This window comes from Dufourea novaeangliae, unplaced genomic scaffold, assembly GCF_001272555.1.
Source record: "Dufourea novaeangliae isolate 0120121106 unplaced genomic scaffold, ASM127255v1 scaffold56, whole genome shotgun sequence".
Taxonomy (NCBI): Eukaryota; Metazoa; Arthropoda; class Insecta; order Hymenoptera; family Halictidae; genus Dufourea; species Dufourea novaeangliae.
The window spans coordinates 2,589,320-2,606,283 of record NW_015373942.1 but is presented as its reverse complement, the minus strand read 5'-3'; positions in this window follow the sequence as shown (position 1 = coordinate 2,606,283).

Below are 16,964 nucleotides of genomic sequence, written 5' to 3'. Positions count from 1 at the left end.
CCGTCAAATATATGTTCAGTTAACGATCACAGGCAGACGTAAGTTTTCTTCGTATGATTGGTGAAGGTATACACAAGGATATATGATCGTACGAAGGAACATGGCGGTTTCTACAATTCCAAACAACCTACTGGATGGTATTATGCGTTCCTGAAACGATATCCAGCGAGATGGCACAGGTGCAAGAAGGGTAAATACTTCGCTAGCATCGGCCTAAGGGTAAAAACATAGCGAGCAGGTTTAGGTCGCTTGTGTAGCTGACTACTCACCTGGCTATCAGGTTAAGTTAGGGAAGAGTGAGCCGCGAGCTGATTCTCTGTATGATTTCGGTCTTGTTTTACTTGCTTTGTTCCTTCAATCAGCTGAATATTCTGCCGCACCGCGATCTGAACCTGCATGCGATACCACCAGCCAGCGGTTAACTCTCTGGAACTCTGAGACATTATAGTAAATCTTCGACGAGTGTTCGAAGACTCCTCGGCACTGAGTGTTCAGACGGATCCCCACTACGGGGTTCCCCGTGGAACCAGTCAATCGCCCAGTAAGTAGTGGGGATGGCGTCTGAACACTCAGCGCAGAAGAGCCTTCGAACACTCATCGATGATTTACTGTACTGTGAAAGTCGTCGGATCGCTTGTGTTATCGCTCTATCCCACTTGTACTACACAATAATGAAAATACTTATGCCCTATGTCAACAAGATTAGGGTCTACCTACGTCTCTTGCGTCAGAGAAGGTGAGCCTATGGGGATTTAACCAATCAAACCCTCATTCCTATCGTCTGCCATTTTCTGCACAATTAATAAAAAGACAACTCTACTAAAAACAGACTCTACTCGAATTTCTCAAAAATTTGTAAACCTTAAAAATTCAAAGGCAATTACAATTCTGTCGACTATATAGTTTGCTGCTTTACAAACGGGACAAGTGCCACCGATGAAACGGTCATTTCCCAAGAATGGTGGATCGTTTGCAGCGAAACTGCCGGCCATTCGCAAGAGATCCCCGGCAATTAGCGAACAATCGCGACGGTGGGGTGGTCGCGCGTGAAAGTATTTTCGACGAAAAGCTTTGGCTCGGCTCAAAGAAAGTTCCTGGCGGGCGATATTCGCGTCAGGTCGAAAAGCGGCGGAAAACGTGACACGGAACGTCGTCTTTGGATATTCGAGCGGCGTATCCGCCGACTGCGATAAATTTCGCGGTTCGGCCGTGCTGCTGGCAGTACCGAGGAGCGTAATCACAATAGCGGGCGAGTAGAAGTGGTAACAGGCCACGAAACGCGCGAGAAGTCCGGTGCTCTCGTACTGTAGGCTTTGTTGGCCCCTTCGCCTCGCGACGGCTATTTTTCCCCTTACGTGGCTACGAGAGGGGGAACGAACAGCGAAGCACAGACGTGCGGTCACAATAGACACGTCGTTGCACCGTCTTCCGCGTGCCGGACAATGAAACGGGACAAAGGACCAGATTAACAATATTCTGTAAAAGCGGTCTCGGAAATAGCCGAGGGCGGAGGGGAAAAAAAGTAGCTTCGCCAGGCCTAGTCGACGATTGACTTCCAATCACTACCGGTCTTGTCGGCTGAAGTGGACGATGAAGAATTGGGATTGATCTGGAGATCGGCCAGGAATTGTACGGGTATTCTAGGGATCCTGGGAAAAAAGGGGGGAGTTTAATGAACTTCGTGGATTTTTTATTTTTATAGTGGAGCAATTGTGCGAAGTAAAGAATATAGGAAGTTTAAAAAGTTCAATTAAAAGCTTTGTTATCGGTTTTGACTAGGAGGTCATTGATTGGAGCAAGAACTAAAAAGAGTTGTATTGGCTGATTGCTTAATTGCAATTTTAAGCGAAACTTCTGGAGTGAATTGAAATAGTTTTGTTTGTCCATTTTGTTCCTAGGTTTAAGGAAATATTTCGTAGTCATTCAATATAGACACTTGAACACATACTGTCAATAATGTCTTGTCGGAGTTCTATTTTAGAATAGCAAGAAAATGATTTTAGGGATGCAAGTCTCACTTGATGACAAAATAGTGTACTAAATTTTTATCTTTACAATAACATGTTTTACCTTTAATGGTTACCTTTCACGAAACTTCATAAAATCGAGAACTTCCGTTCTCTGACAACGATGTCACCTGAATATCCAAACATCGATTCCTAATTTCTGGTCGAATGAATGTATTATACAGGACGCATGGAAACAAAGTCTAGCAGCTGCGAAAGGAAGTAACGCGACAAGATCGGGACATCGAGTCACGGTCGAATTAATGATTCATCCCACGCTTAACTGATACACGCGCATGCCCGATTAATTTATCGATATCCTCAACGAGACTTCTACACCAGCAATCATCGCCCTCGGGGTCCTAGGCGGTCAAGTAATAATTATCATCGACGTGTTTACGATAGGAAGTTGTTTCATTCTCACGGCGGACGCCCGTGACATAATTAATAATAATGACAAAACGCCGTCGGTCCCCGGCGCCGTGCATAATCCACACACGATAATCGGACCTCATTAACATAAAACATTAATTGAACGCCGTGTGATATCGATTGATGCATATGCAACGGGCATTCACATTGCACTGGTGTAGTGACATGATACACCCATTGTTTACCTTGCTGTAATGGTAGGAATCAACAACATACACACGTAACGTGTATCCATTACAAGCCAAACAGTCAAACGATATTATTAATAATCTTCGATAAAATATACGCAGAGGCGATAACAGTATTCATGCACTTCGTATGTATGTATTATACATTGATACTGTATCTAAACTTCATTTTCCCATATTTTTAATAACTACTGTCTACAGTCAAGAATAATATAAGAATATATAAATACTTTATTAAAATTATTATAGTAAAACGTATATCGTATTTTATTTCCACATTGTTATTGTACAAACACATTTGTCTTCCAGCGTATAGGTTTAAATTACCTGCGCTGCGCGTGTCGAAATAAATTGTTCGACCGAACCATTATTATACCATCTGTTTCGAATAACAAAGGGATACAGGAGAAATCAAATTAACAATAAATAATAATGGTAATAAAACGTCAGAAACTACCGCTGCGTCATTATTAAGTTAGAGTATTGATTGCCGGACCGGACAGCGATCGCAAAAGATAAGACTCTCTTTCGTTCGTTCCTTCCTGGAAGGATCCTCGTAGATCCCAAAGGACCCCAACAAAGACTGGTTCTACCTACCCTCACGATACACTCGTCGGTCGGGTCAGCCACCGATGGTGGCTTGAACAGGCCGAAATCTCGATTCTTCTATGTCAAGCCGCGCAGTCGGGGTTAACGTGGCGACCTGCTGCCACCTTTCTTCGGCTTTATTAATACTCGGTAGGTGGCCAGCATGACAATAATCGCCTGTGATTATTGCGGAAGACCTCGGGAATAATGCCATATTAAAGTGATATATTATGGCAAAGGGTTATCCACCGTCACCCCCGAAATTACAGCAAGGACAAGATTATGTCTGAGTGAAATTAAAGCGACCTCCCATTGTTATGCAAATTTCATTCCACATAATCGACTGCAGATACTCCTAAGGCTTATTGACCTGCGTTATACCAAATAAAACTGCTATGTTTTGAAAATAGTCGTTATATGATCATTTGGTCAGCACGTACATATAATTAAATGTTTCCGTGCATCAACTGTATAAAAACCTATCAGCTTGAAGTAGAATCCATTAAGAAAAGTAAATTCAAAACATTATCTTCCGTTATTCGTACATATTCTCCAAAGAATAATCAGAAATTCTAAATAATACAAAGTACACCATTAACAATTAAATATCATCACTGTCGCGTAAAGAAGCTTTTAAAAATCAATGGAAACATTAAAGAATAAAAACGAATCTATAAGGAAATAAGCCTTATTAAATTAATGTCTGAATGGCACGGAAAATTCCTAACGATGTCCAACGGAAAACCAACTACCAAGGAGACTTTTCCAACCGATAGAATTTCTGTTATGGAGGACTGATTGACTTATTGTTTAACAGCTCTGGTCGTGGAACCCTGTGGCAGACAGTCGTCTCCACGTCGAACACGAAAACGAACGGGGCGGCGCGCGGCCAGTTTGCATTCAAAGCCGCCATTAAACGAATCGAAGTGCAACTATCAGACCTTCCACGAAAGATACACAACGGCGGAGAGTCCGCGAGCCGGGGGTTTGGGTGAGGGCTGGTTCGTCTGCCGTCTGTTCTCGCCGTGTAATAAAGCGTGCGCGAGACCGTCTGTCTATTCGGGGGTAGGGCCGTTTCGGCGGTGGCTTTGCCTACTCGCCGAACGAGAACAAGGTAGGTGGGGAGGTGTGGGGCAGCTTGGAAGATCACCCTCTTGCTTCCTACCTTCGCCCAGTCGCCGTCTAAGGTAGCGAGAAACAAGAAAACACGTGGAGAACACCGGCCGAAACCGAATCGGAGAAAGAGATAGTCTGGCCAGCGATGAAGGCGGAGGAAACGATGATGGCGAGAGGAGAGTGGAAGGAGAGGGAGGCCGCGAAAGAAACCAATTGGAGTCGAAGGGTTTCGGTGTGGGGGAGAGAGAGAAAAAAAAGAAAAGAGACACGCAAGAAGGAGAACAGGGAGATGCCAGACAGATAGAAAAGGAAGAGAGCCCCGCGGAAGAGGTGATAAATGGGAATGAGGATTGCTTGGCAAAGTGCGAATGGCCCGCGAGCGGAGATATGGATGGAACGGATGGATGGATGGATGGATGGATGGTCGGTCGGATGGTTCGGCACCGACGCGGGTAGTGTATGGACGGACGGGCATTGCACGAGAGCGCAAGTATTACGTCTGGACGAAATCCAAATGCATTCAATGGCGCCCCCATAGCCATTTTCGTGGAACCGACTAATCCTCCCACCTGCGCGTTTTTACTATAACCGCGGTTCCGTTTTCATGCCCTTTCGACTCACCTTCGGCCGAGACTGCCGACACCTCGCAGTCACGGAGTTAGCTTCGTTCTTTACCCGCCTACCAGCCCAGCCCTTTCAGTCTGGTCCTGATTTATTTAAAACCGATGGCAGCGGTGTCTTTATGCAACACTCTTGTGGCACGATCACGGAGTAAATTGACCGCGATTTATATTTGTCCAGTCTTATACTTTCTGAATTGAACTGTAAGCTTTGGAATTTTTAGCAGTCCTTATACATATAGACAGTTAGGATTTCGGAGATTTTATTAACCCGAAAGAAGTATTTAGTCTGAATTTCTTTTACATTTAGAAAGGGAGATGCAAATTCTATTGTACACTTTTTGCAAATAAAATTTCGTAAGTACCGTAAGTTGGGATAAGTTTGACTCAGTCAAGGGTAACTTTGTCCCAAAATTAAAAACTGATCGTTTTCGATTTTACAGCTCTTCTGCAGGTAATTTTCCGTGAAATACCTTTCCACGTAAAAATCAGCCTAATTCAACAATTTGCAGAGCTGCAAAACCGGAAATGATCGTTTCCTGACTCGGGACAATGTTACCCTGACTGAATCAAAGTTACGGTACGTGTTACTTAAATCTTCTCGGTTGAAGAGAAAATCAACGTTCCACTGTATAAATAAGAAAAATGACGTTCCAGGTTCATCACTTCAACAGTCAAGGGTTAAACGAGTATACTCTATCCAGATCGATCATGCATAAAATATTAGTACCGGACTGATCTCCCATCCAATCCATACAATATGTATCTCCGAACGATTTCGCGACAGGAGAGGCAGTCGGGGCAATTCGGTCCAGCGATCAGTCTGGGTCAAGCGAGAATAGAAAGGGGACCCGACATAGATGGATACCGGTCTAACCCGTAAAACCTCCGGCCAAACAGGCATAGATCAGTTTCGGTGGGGTAGGCGCGATATATAATTCATTAACAATTCGATTCACCGGGAACAATCGGATTCATTAGTACATACCGGGCGGCGTGGTCTTTGGCCGACCTGTCCATCAGGGCCCCGTTCGTCTTCTCCTCTCGTCAGAGGCGTATAAATACGACCCTTATTACCCGACCGGGCTCGATTATTCGCCCGACCAATCAACATCTCCAGTCAGTGGTTCGCGAATCGCGCCTCACCTCGTATCCACGGAATCACGGGATCGATCAACGAAACACTCTCCCTCGCAACTGTCCCGCGGTCCGTCTCCATCTCTCTCTCTATCTCTCTCGTCCGTTCGTTCGCCTCTCGTTACGGCACTCTCTCTATCTCTGAACACGCGTCCCTCTTCGTCTACCTTCGCGTCTTCCAGCGGTGGCGGCGTCAGATGATAGACGCGCCACGGCTACGGGAAGAAGCGAAACGATACATCTTGCGCGAGGAAGATAAATTCCCGGGGCCCCAGTACCAGCCGGACTTAGACGAACAATCGGCTAATGATGTCAAGGTTGAGCGGCCCGCTTCGTTAAGGTAACGAAGTAATCCCCCCTCCCCCGATGGACGCGCGCGAGACGACCCCTTGGCGAGACGTTTTCACGCGCTGCGAATCGCTACCTGGCCTGGAATCGGCGAACTTATTACATCGAGATAAAATGTATGGGATAACGAGCGAGGGATTAAACACGTATCGTACTGGTATTCTACTTGTGGAAGAAAATAATATTTTATGTCTGGTAAGGCAATGTAAAGCTAATAACTACATCGTCGAATGATAGGGATGAATTTCTTACACCCCTTGTTATAGAAGAGATTATAAATAGTTTTTTTATATATCTTTGAAGGGTGAATTTTAATGCTCTGGGTTCTGAAGATTTCGCGAAATATTATATTTTGAATATCACTTGGTTTTTTTTGGAATTTTCAGAGCTCCTCCCGTAGTGTTTTCGCTTTTTTCTGAATAGTTTATATATCGATGCTCAAAATCAATGTAGACTTAGGAACAGAATCTGCTTTCGTTATGTTATATGAATTAACCCACTGACGACCGTACGGTTTAAGCGTAGGTATTCAATAGAACAGTTATAAATAGATTATATCTAAATGCAATAACAAGAAATGTTCACCTACTGAAGTCAAATCATTATTTTCTCTGAGCAGCCTATACAGCTCAGAAAACATGACTAGTTCCTCGGTGTCAAGTTGGCACAATGGTAAAAAATTCATATAATGAAGAGATAAATCTAATTTTACCTACATATGGCAGAATGCTAGCATTTCTTACGAGTGAAATGTGTCAAATTGACACAAGGGACGAATGAGGGTTAATAAATAATTTTCCGTGAACATTATCGAGCGCCCGAATTCCATTTCGTTCATTATTTTATAGCTCTGGTTACATTAGAATACCATTCAAGTTTCACTCCCATGAATACTTTTCTTTCGTTCTCGCGACCTAAACGTTTCTCAAGAATGATTACCGTGAAAGATTAATAACACAGGCACCGGGGCCCTCTACTCCCCATCTACAATTCAGTTTCTACAGAAAGGAATCGCGTTGCGTCCAGAGGGAGAATTGGCGTCTTCGACCGAAACTGACCGACAAGAATCGAAGCGTTCGAAAGATCCGTCAGGAGCATGGGTATTTCCGTTGGTTCGTAACGAGCCAATCTTCAGCCTCGGGCGTTTCTCTTCGTTACCGTGAGAAACCCTTCCGCGTCGGGGGCTATGACACGCGCTCGGAACCGCGAGCAAACGATCGGCGCAACGATGGGTCGGTACGTGCAACCGTTTTGTACTCCCTATCATCGCTGCTAATTATTACTTGTTAATTGCCACGGCCACGCTGCTGCTGGTCCCGTTCTGGGCCAACAGAAAAGGATCAGTACGCGAGAACACCTCGAATGAGACGATCGGGGACGTGTACTACATGGTGTGTACACATGCGGGTAGACCTCGAACATTTGGGTCAGGGGAGACGAGGCTTGAACTTTTCGATAAAAACTACACATGAAATTCATTCAACGAGTTCGATGATCTGAATATTTCTCTGTGGAATACTTCGATGTCTCTAAAATTGGTATCATCGATACAAATATTTGGGTTTGTTTTGTAATATCTAGCAATATTTTTTGCAAATGTTACAGGATCATGTTGGGCAAAGAATCTCATAGGGGAATCACATGACTATTTATGACTGCACTTTATCCCATATGTTCTCTGTAGTCTTCGAATCTTATTGACTCCAGGAGAGACATGAAAGACCCAGACTCTGATGCTCACAAGTCCAAAGGATTCGGTAGGTGGTTCTCGGAACCACAAATCCCAAAGGCTTAGATGACTTTTGAAGAAGTTCTAAGGTTGTAGATTATCTTTCGTGGTGTGCTGCAGACCATAAGAATCTATATGGACGTTGAAAGACATCGCGCAAAGGACCAATTTAGCGGATCAACCGCAATTATACTTTCTAACGTTAAATAAAGGTGAACATTTTCCAAGTTGAATACGTGTGTAATTCTAATTAATACCGGTCCGATCTAAAATAACAAAGAATTCTATAACGAAGCAGGGCTACACGTATTATGCAGAAAATCGAATGGAACCAGTTCATAACGTATTTGACGACCGTAATTGAAACACGAGGTCCAGGGAACCCGTGGCCAGTCCCCGCCAAAAAGGCCAGATGAAAAAAAACCCCGAGAGCAAGAGGAATAATTCGAGTTTATCGACCGGTCGGGAGAGAGCCGAAGGGGGCCCTCTCGGCTAATAAAATACGATTGACCAAGTATTGCGTCGGCAGGCTCCGTACACCATAAATAAGTCTCTAAACGTGGCACGAATTACGGGAGGGGAGAACAAACCTGGCCTCCTTCCTACCGTGGGCCCGGGCAACATTAAAATACAACGGCCTTCGAATCCGTGAATTAAGTTATTTCCACTAATCGGCTTCCGAGCGGACGTATGAAATATACTCGATCGTAAAGTCGAACTTCATTTCGAATTCTTTCGTCGCTCGTTCTTTCTCGAACCCTCGCGGGATCGGCTCGCGCCGTCCCTATGCCCGTAGCGCGGGGACCAATGGCGTTTCCATACCTTTTTACGATCCTGTACCCGTGGCGACAACAACAAGGTTGGAAAGTCGAGAATGAACTTAAACGTCAGCTACCGGACGATCCTTGACTCCCTGGGTACTTTATGATCGCTCTAAGCCGATCTTAGACCTTAAGAAGGGATTAGTTTTCGAAAAGGGAAGGGGGGAGGGGCGAATCGAAAGTCAAGGATCTTGGATTGCGTTGAATATTCGAGAGATCCCGCTCGAGGGATGTGACTTCGGTTATTAAACGGTCTTCAAATTTGTACGCGGTGAATCTGGAACCACGGGAAATGTAATGGATTTGTATTTTGCCATACGACTGCTCTCGGTTCCCTCCATCAGTTCATTCCTTTCCGACATTAGTTTTTAATTGGCATTATATTACGCGACCGCTAATAAATACGCGAAAGTAAACACACGGAGGCCCATTAACGAGCCCGTAACGCGAACGATAAAGCGCCTTTTATCATTTCCCTCCTCTTTAATGGAAGGACCCCGCTGTATTTCACCCGTCCATTTAGCCGATTGGTTCGTCGATCGCGAGATTTACGACGCCTGCCGGTCACGTTCGTTCGGGATTTATGCATCCCGTGGTATATAATACTTTTTTCTTCTGTCCGTCGAAAAGTCGGTTTCGTCATTCGGAACAAACGGAATTCTCGTCGATCTTCGCGAAACAACGGGTTACAACTGCTCCGACACGATCACGACGCGCGGTGGAAAACAGAAAATTTCTTCGATCGAATCTCACGGAAACAGGTTCTTGTTCTATTAATCTCGGTGTCGCACGATGTCGACAGGTTTGTTCACCGATATTTCTCGGTATCGCAACGAAAGATCCACCGTATCTCCGGTATCTATCGATTTACCGTTCTGTTAATTATAAATCGTCGCGTGCACCGTTTAACATCGCGCGCGTCTCATTTTTTTTTTTTTTCTCTAAAACCTCCATAGTTTTCTTTAACTCGAGTTAGCTCCTCGAGCCACTTAAGAATAGCCACCACAACGATAATACTCGTTTCCGCGACTTACATTGCGACGTCAGTTCCTTCGTTAATGGTTCTTGTACCGTTCAAGAATTTATAGACGTTTTTGCCCACTTTCGAAATTGACTTTCTCCGACGGTAACGATCTCTATGAAAGAATTGTACTTATGTTATCGGGCCTCGGCCATTTAGAAGACAGTGGCCTCTTTCAGTCGATTTCTGGGCATGGAATTCTTCCGTTCGTCTTGCTTACCCAATTCCTCGAGTTCACGATGGGAACGATCGTTCACGGGCATCCCAGCTCGTGACCTCCAACCGTTCGACGCTCTATTTTCACCTCGCCGGTACATACGGGGCCAGGCCACAATGGACGCCTGTGTCTTTGTATCTCTTATTTCCGACGAATATCATTACATAAATAAGGGGTTTCCCGCCAACAATGTTGACGGTAACGGGAAAATCATGCTAACCGTCGAAGGGAGGCCAGACCGCCAGGACGAAGACAACAACGAAGACAACGGCAACGACGGGCGACGTTATCGGTGCTAGGATCAGCTACGACTCGCGATGGGAGCCAGCCACGGTTCGCCAACGGCGCACGGAGGTGAGCCTCACGTTTTGCAATATTTATAAGCCGCATTTCAATGATATTATTCCGTCCGTTTTTCATTTCGTAGCCCCACCGTGTGTGTCCTTCGACTCACAGAAGCCAGACGGGAAACGAGATCTAACGCGCTCGCGGAAATTCAAATGTTGTTTCCGGCGGTGACGGGCGTCAGCGTTCCAGCCCCGTCATCGAGATCGGGGGACCGATAACTGGGAGCTGTGGTGATGTTGCACGTGTGGGTTAGAAATTCGGGCTGGCTAGGTCAATGATGATTTATTCGCATTTAATTCTATACGTAATCCCGTGGTAACCGAATGACGGCGATTCGAGCGGATTCGCTGGAATCAAGTGAAACGTAACTGGTTGATGGAAATTACGTATCCATGGTACAGGCTGGCTTTAGTTTTAGATATTTTGTACCGAGAAATTTTTCTGAAAATTATGAAAGCCTTGTTGAGAAGCATCGTTACATTTTTTTATTACCATTTATAATAAATCTAATCTGTAGCGAAAGAATATCCTACCGATAGCTATCTATGGTACATATTTATGTGATCGTATGTTACCAAATGTGGAAATCATTCTCTCGTATATCTTGTGTCCAAAATATCTATAAATCTTATGATCTTCTAAGCTTTTGAAATATGTCGTAATTATGCAGGGTGGCTTACTAGCGATTTCAGAAATGACTGGTACTGGAAACACCCAAAAAATAGTTGGACTAACACTTCGATTCCTTTGAACGAAGCGACACTCTTCAGAGATATACATCATCTTCTAAAAATGAATCCAATTATCGGAAAGTTAAATCAAACTATACTATTACAAATTCTGCAAGGATATTTCTGAATTGCTAAATATACTTCACACTGGATACAATAACACTTTTGCTAAATCTGAACTAAATCAAAACGATTTTATGCACTGTCACGCAATAATTCATTCCATTTCCAGATCAGTCCTGTTTCCAAATTGTCCGAATGACTAATTCAAATGACCAAAAAGACTGTTTCAATTTTACACTCCTTTCGGTTCTAGAGGTTCCAAGGTTGTAGACCTTCTATAGGGTGTTACAAATCCCAAGAATCTACAAATATGGATAGTCTTAGGAATTTTTTGCAAGGAACAAATTTAGTGGAAAATATATGCGTATAACTAATAGAGGCTGTTGGTCTTACTTTAAATTATACAACGATCTTAATTTTACACAAAAACTTTATAACAATATTTAAATTATCCAGCTTCTCTGCAATGTACGTGTCACCCATATCTGGGTGACGTGGCAGTCAAATTGTTAAACCCTCTATGTACTTCTAAACTGTGCTCTCCAAAAGATCTTTCTCCCAAAACTTTCACACACCTAACGTGCTTCCTGTGTTCAACATTATATTGCCTTCTAACAGAGTATCTGCCAGATGTGTATACTAAAACAGAGATTGTAGAACCATACTTTACTGTTAATTCAACTATAGACTCTTATCCGAGTTTTTCATTCAATTCTCTAACGAAGCAGGCTATACATATTATATAATATGGAAACTCGAAGAGAACCAGTTCATAAAGTATTTGAAATAACTCTTTCAATGTTTCATTTCTGTCGGTACAAAGTCCCGAGGGCCACCCAGCGAGCAACGCCGCAGAATTCGAGCCCGATTGCCCACGATGGGCGCGGCGCAAAGTAGCGGGGACGGCCGAAGTAATACGAGCCCGATGAAATTTACACATTGGCGGGCCGAAGGTGTCTGATTTGCGGTGGGTTCGGCAAATTATAAATGGAATCGGGCTGATCGCGAACCGCAGGCGAGGTTACAGCTAGCGTCTCGGCGGAGGCGCGTTTCACACGTGGCCGAGGTGCGTAAGGTCGGCAGCCTTGTCTCGAACACGCGCCTCTCTACAGTGTACCGCGAACAAGTGTGAAAAGGAAAGGGTAAGAACGAAAGAAAGAACGAGAAATGGGGGACCGACGGCGGCGGAGTGCACAGCACGTACGCCCTCCGAACGTGGGAGATGTTCAGGTAGCTCCGGCCGCGAATACGTTAGGCAGATTACGTATTATGATGCCCTATTGTATACAAATACGAATACCTACCGTGGCCTGTGTCGGTATATGGGCATAGACACCGAGATAGCTTTGTCTCCCGCGGAAACGCGCCAGTAGCGCTCCGGGCAACGTTTTCAGCGTTCTCCCTCTTATTCCCCTTGTTTCCTTTCCCCCGCGGAAATATTAGAACGATATCGGGGAACAATTAAAGGGGATTTTTTATGACTCTGATCTGTCATCGGTGGAAGAAAAATGATCGATTTTGTTCTACTGATTTTTTGGGTCTGCTTGGACTAATCCAATCTTCAATTTTATTACACGCTTGTTTTATCAATTCCTGTTTTGACAGTTTCCGTGTAATTTTTTTATATAAACTGTGAAACGTTCATTTGGAAAATATAATACTCGTAGAACTTGGACATGTAATGGGAAATTTTAATGAGACAGGTTAGCTTTAACAAGCTATTAATATACTCGCAACGAGTACACGATTAACATTCATAAAGTGAAATTTCAAGCTACGTTAATTCTTATTGTGCTTGGATGTGTTGGGATGTTCCCGAGAGGGCTGTTTGCCCGTAATCTTAATGTAGATTCAGTTCCTAGACTGTCATTAATATGAATTAAACAATATTTAATTACGAAACCTAAAACGAGGTACACTATTATACGAATTAATTGACTTCCTATTAGCCACTCATTATACATATTTTTATGGCTCCCTTCTTATTAAGCCAAAATATAACGATAATTACATGAAATATATTCAAATGAAATTCTAAAATATGTAAGTCACTAATTACCTGAAAATAATCTAGCAAAGGACATTTTATTCCAAGATTCTGCTTCGTCCGTAATATAAAACATATTAAATCATTCGGAAAGTTCCTAGCGTTTCGAGCACATCGTTTCTGTTATCTTTTTACTGGATAAAGGAAAAATTGTTTGATACGATGAACAGATACTATATGTATACTAGGTGTGGATTGTATTTTTTTGTTGTACACGTTACACGTTTTTTTTGTTCTCTCTGCAAAATACTGATGAATGAATGAACGAACACAAAATCTCTTTTACAATACGTTCTACCAAACTTGTAAAAAAATTGCACAGTGCAAGTTTCATCGTGTTTAAAAAAATGTTTGAAAAAAGAAAGACCAAAATTCTGAAAAAAACTACCACTATATGACGCCAGTAGTACCATTTTCAATGACGCTTTAAAGACATTTAACCGTGTGTCAATATGACCCAGTGTGACAACGGAGGGTTAACCAAAACAATCGAAGTCGTACAGCATTGAAACAACGAGATTAATTGAAAACTAAACAGAAATTGTAAAAAAAAAAGTAGTGAACAAGAATATGATATGAACTGAATAAACATAGATTACAACTCTGTCCAAAAACGCTACGAACTTTCCGAACAACCCCAATATACGATGGTACAGGACGAAAAGTATTCAGCCAAAGTGCTCCGACCACCGTCCCGTCTAATCTTGTAATCATCCGTCGAACATTGTCTGCGCGGTATGCGATTGAAACACGCCCATCCCGATGGGACCATTTTTCACCGTGCAAATTCGAATACCGGTCGAACCGGCGGTGCAGCGTGGCTCGTCCATCGGCGACCGTATCGGTCGTTCCCGGAACTCTTCAAAGCCCGAAAAACCTTTACAGTGTAATACATAGTCCCTCGTCATTTCTTTATTACGCCGCGGCATGATTCATCCGCGAGAATCCGGATTCGTAAATCATCGGAACACGCGACTATCCGTTCCGAAGCCCTTTTGGCTCTTTCTCCGTCTGGAACACGCGGTTCCTCAACCACGGCCGACTCGTTTCTCATTCCTCCCCGAACGGCAAGATCTGATCGAAATTTCGAGGGAGTCGTTAAATCATCCGCGGTTTGCCTTGGTGTCGATCGGCGTATTTTTCTTCCTCGACCGTTCGATGCACACACACGTGGTTGTCGTTAAAAATCGCTTCGATGGAGATTGCCGCTCGTGATGAGCGCCGACAAGAGGAAAAGACTCGGTTAATCAACAATATACAGCTGGCAGGGAGCAGTTGAAGATGTATCGAGTTATTAATTGACGATGACACGGGTTACCGTTTACCTTAATGATGTCCAAATTAAGCTTTGGATCTTAGGCTACTTCTCCTACCCTTTCCCGTTAGCCCTTAAGTTGGGTCACAGCCACGTAAATTTATTAATTTGGTTTTTGTTTCTTGTAAAAATAGGAAATGTTAATTGTCAAACTGATTCGCTTGTATTTTTTAATACCTCGTGGTTTAGTTACATTTTAACCTGTAGAGGACGGAAAATTTATTTTTAGGCTTTAGTGGGGTCGCTTATTTTTCGTAACATAACATTATAACAAATATGTAAAGGTTCTAAATCGAAAATATAAAAAATCACGAAAAAACCTGCCCGTTCTCTAAAAGTTAAAAAGAAATTTGGAGCCACTGCAGACCCTATTAAGGTCTAGATTTTGCCAGAGCGCCTACTTTAGAGTTAATATGATATAAAAGCAATTACCTGGGCAAAACGATCGTCACGATTCCTGGTTTGTGGAAAGGGAACCTGCAACATAAAGAGTTTCTTATCGTAATTCGTAAGATTTGAATGCTATTGAGATTCTCCAAGGCTTTAGAATGTGGAATTGCTTTATTCGCAATGGGATCTCTGTAGTGGACACATAATAAAATGACTACTCAAGGTCACTGTTCCCACCACGCTGTTCAACGACCCCCAATGAACTATAGTCTTTTACTTCTTCTTATGCCTCGTCTTTGACTTCATTCCAAGGAAAAAATTACTACCAATCACTACTTGGCGTTCTGAACTCCGATGCACAGTTAGTAACAATAAGTTAGTTCAATTAACAACATTTTTCCGGAACGAAAATATTATATTACTCGACCATTGTTCACAGTATGAAACGGACGACAGGAAATGCTGCAATTCCGATTGTTTAACATCACTTTTCAGCAATGAAATAACGATATTACTATAATATGGCGTTAGATCGCGAGGAATTCACGGACGACCTTTTAATACATTTTTCCCAACCGGCCGCATTTCAAAGCGTTGCCCACGATAGCGTTTCGTTAAAATAATTTCACGCCGCGCTAGATAGGAACTCCCATAATTCCCGCGATTACGGTATTCAGAAAATGAGCGCAGCGATATTATATTTCGTCCAAAATTCAGCTAGCCTCGGATTACACGAGAATCGCGCGATAAAGCTCTGGGGAATGTCGGTGCGTGTGCAACCTTACAAGCCTAATAGAACGGTTTTTTTTCACTCTACGGAAATTACGACAATAATATTATCCGATACCATTTCTTTGACCGGTGTAACTTTTTTACCTCGTATGTCCCGATGCAAATTGATTTTTGATCGCGCGCCTCGGTCGATCGAGCCATGTAATTCCCGCGAACATTCGGTCCGCCCCGAAATTGCCCCGGAATACGTTCTTTGTCGTGGTAACGACGTTAACGCGAAAGATACATTGGCCCGTCTGCATCCGAGGCCCATGGAACGAAATAAAGAAAGCAAAGCATTATATCGAGGGAAAAAAAAAACGAGCTCTCAGTCTCATTTCCTAAGGGAGAAGGGAGATTGATTGGACGCCCGGTGTACCTCCGATGCTTCGCCCTAACGCCTTAACTTAATGATCCGGAATACGTCGTTACTTTCGGTGATGTGGAGGATCCAGACGCCTTATCAATTACGTTAACACTTGAGAAAGCCAAGTGTTGTTATTGCACCCTAAGAATATACTGCCGATAAATAGATTGCTCCGATCGGATTGATCGTAACGTGCAAGAAAACGTAGCCACGTACGTTAAACCCGGTCTACAAAAGCATCCGTCCAAGACTACACGTACAATAGAAACCATAAGCGAACAGGTTTAAATATCACTGTCCTTTTACCCGAGCAACGGAACATTCCCGTGACACAACTAGGCAGAAAAATGTCCCACGGACAAAGCGCAGTTACCGCGAACGGGGGGAGTAATAAAGACACTATGCAGCGAAGCGCTATCGCGTTAACAAAGTGGGTTAATCGGTTTTCGCATAACACCGACCACGGCTAACGATACCCGGTATCAGTAACATCGATCTATGATTACGATACACCTTGAGTGTGTGTGCGAGAGAGTGTGCAGACACCAGCAGTTCATACCTAGCCGAGATCTCACCAACCCCTTTACCTGCACTCTTCTGCGGCACGGAGTTCCTCTGTTCTAGTCTATCAAACGCTCGGGACACAAGGCTACTAATAAACAGCCACTTCGCGAGTGTGAAATAATTACTTCGAATGGCATCCAAACCA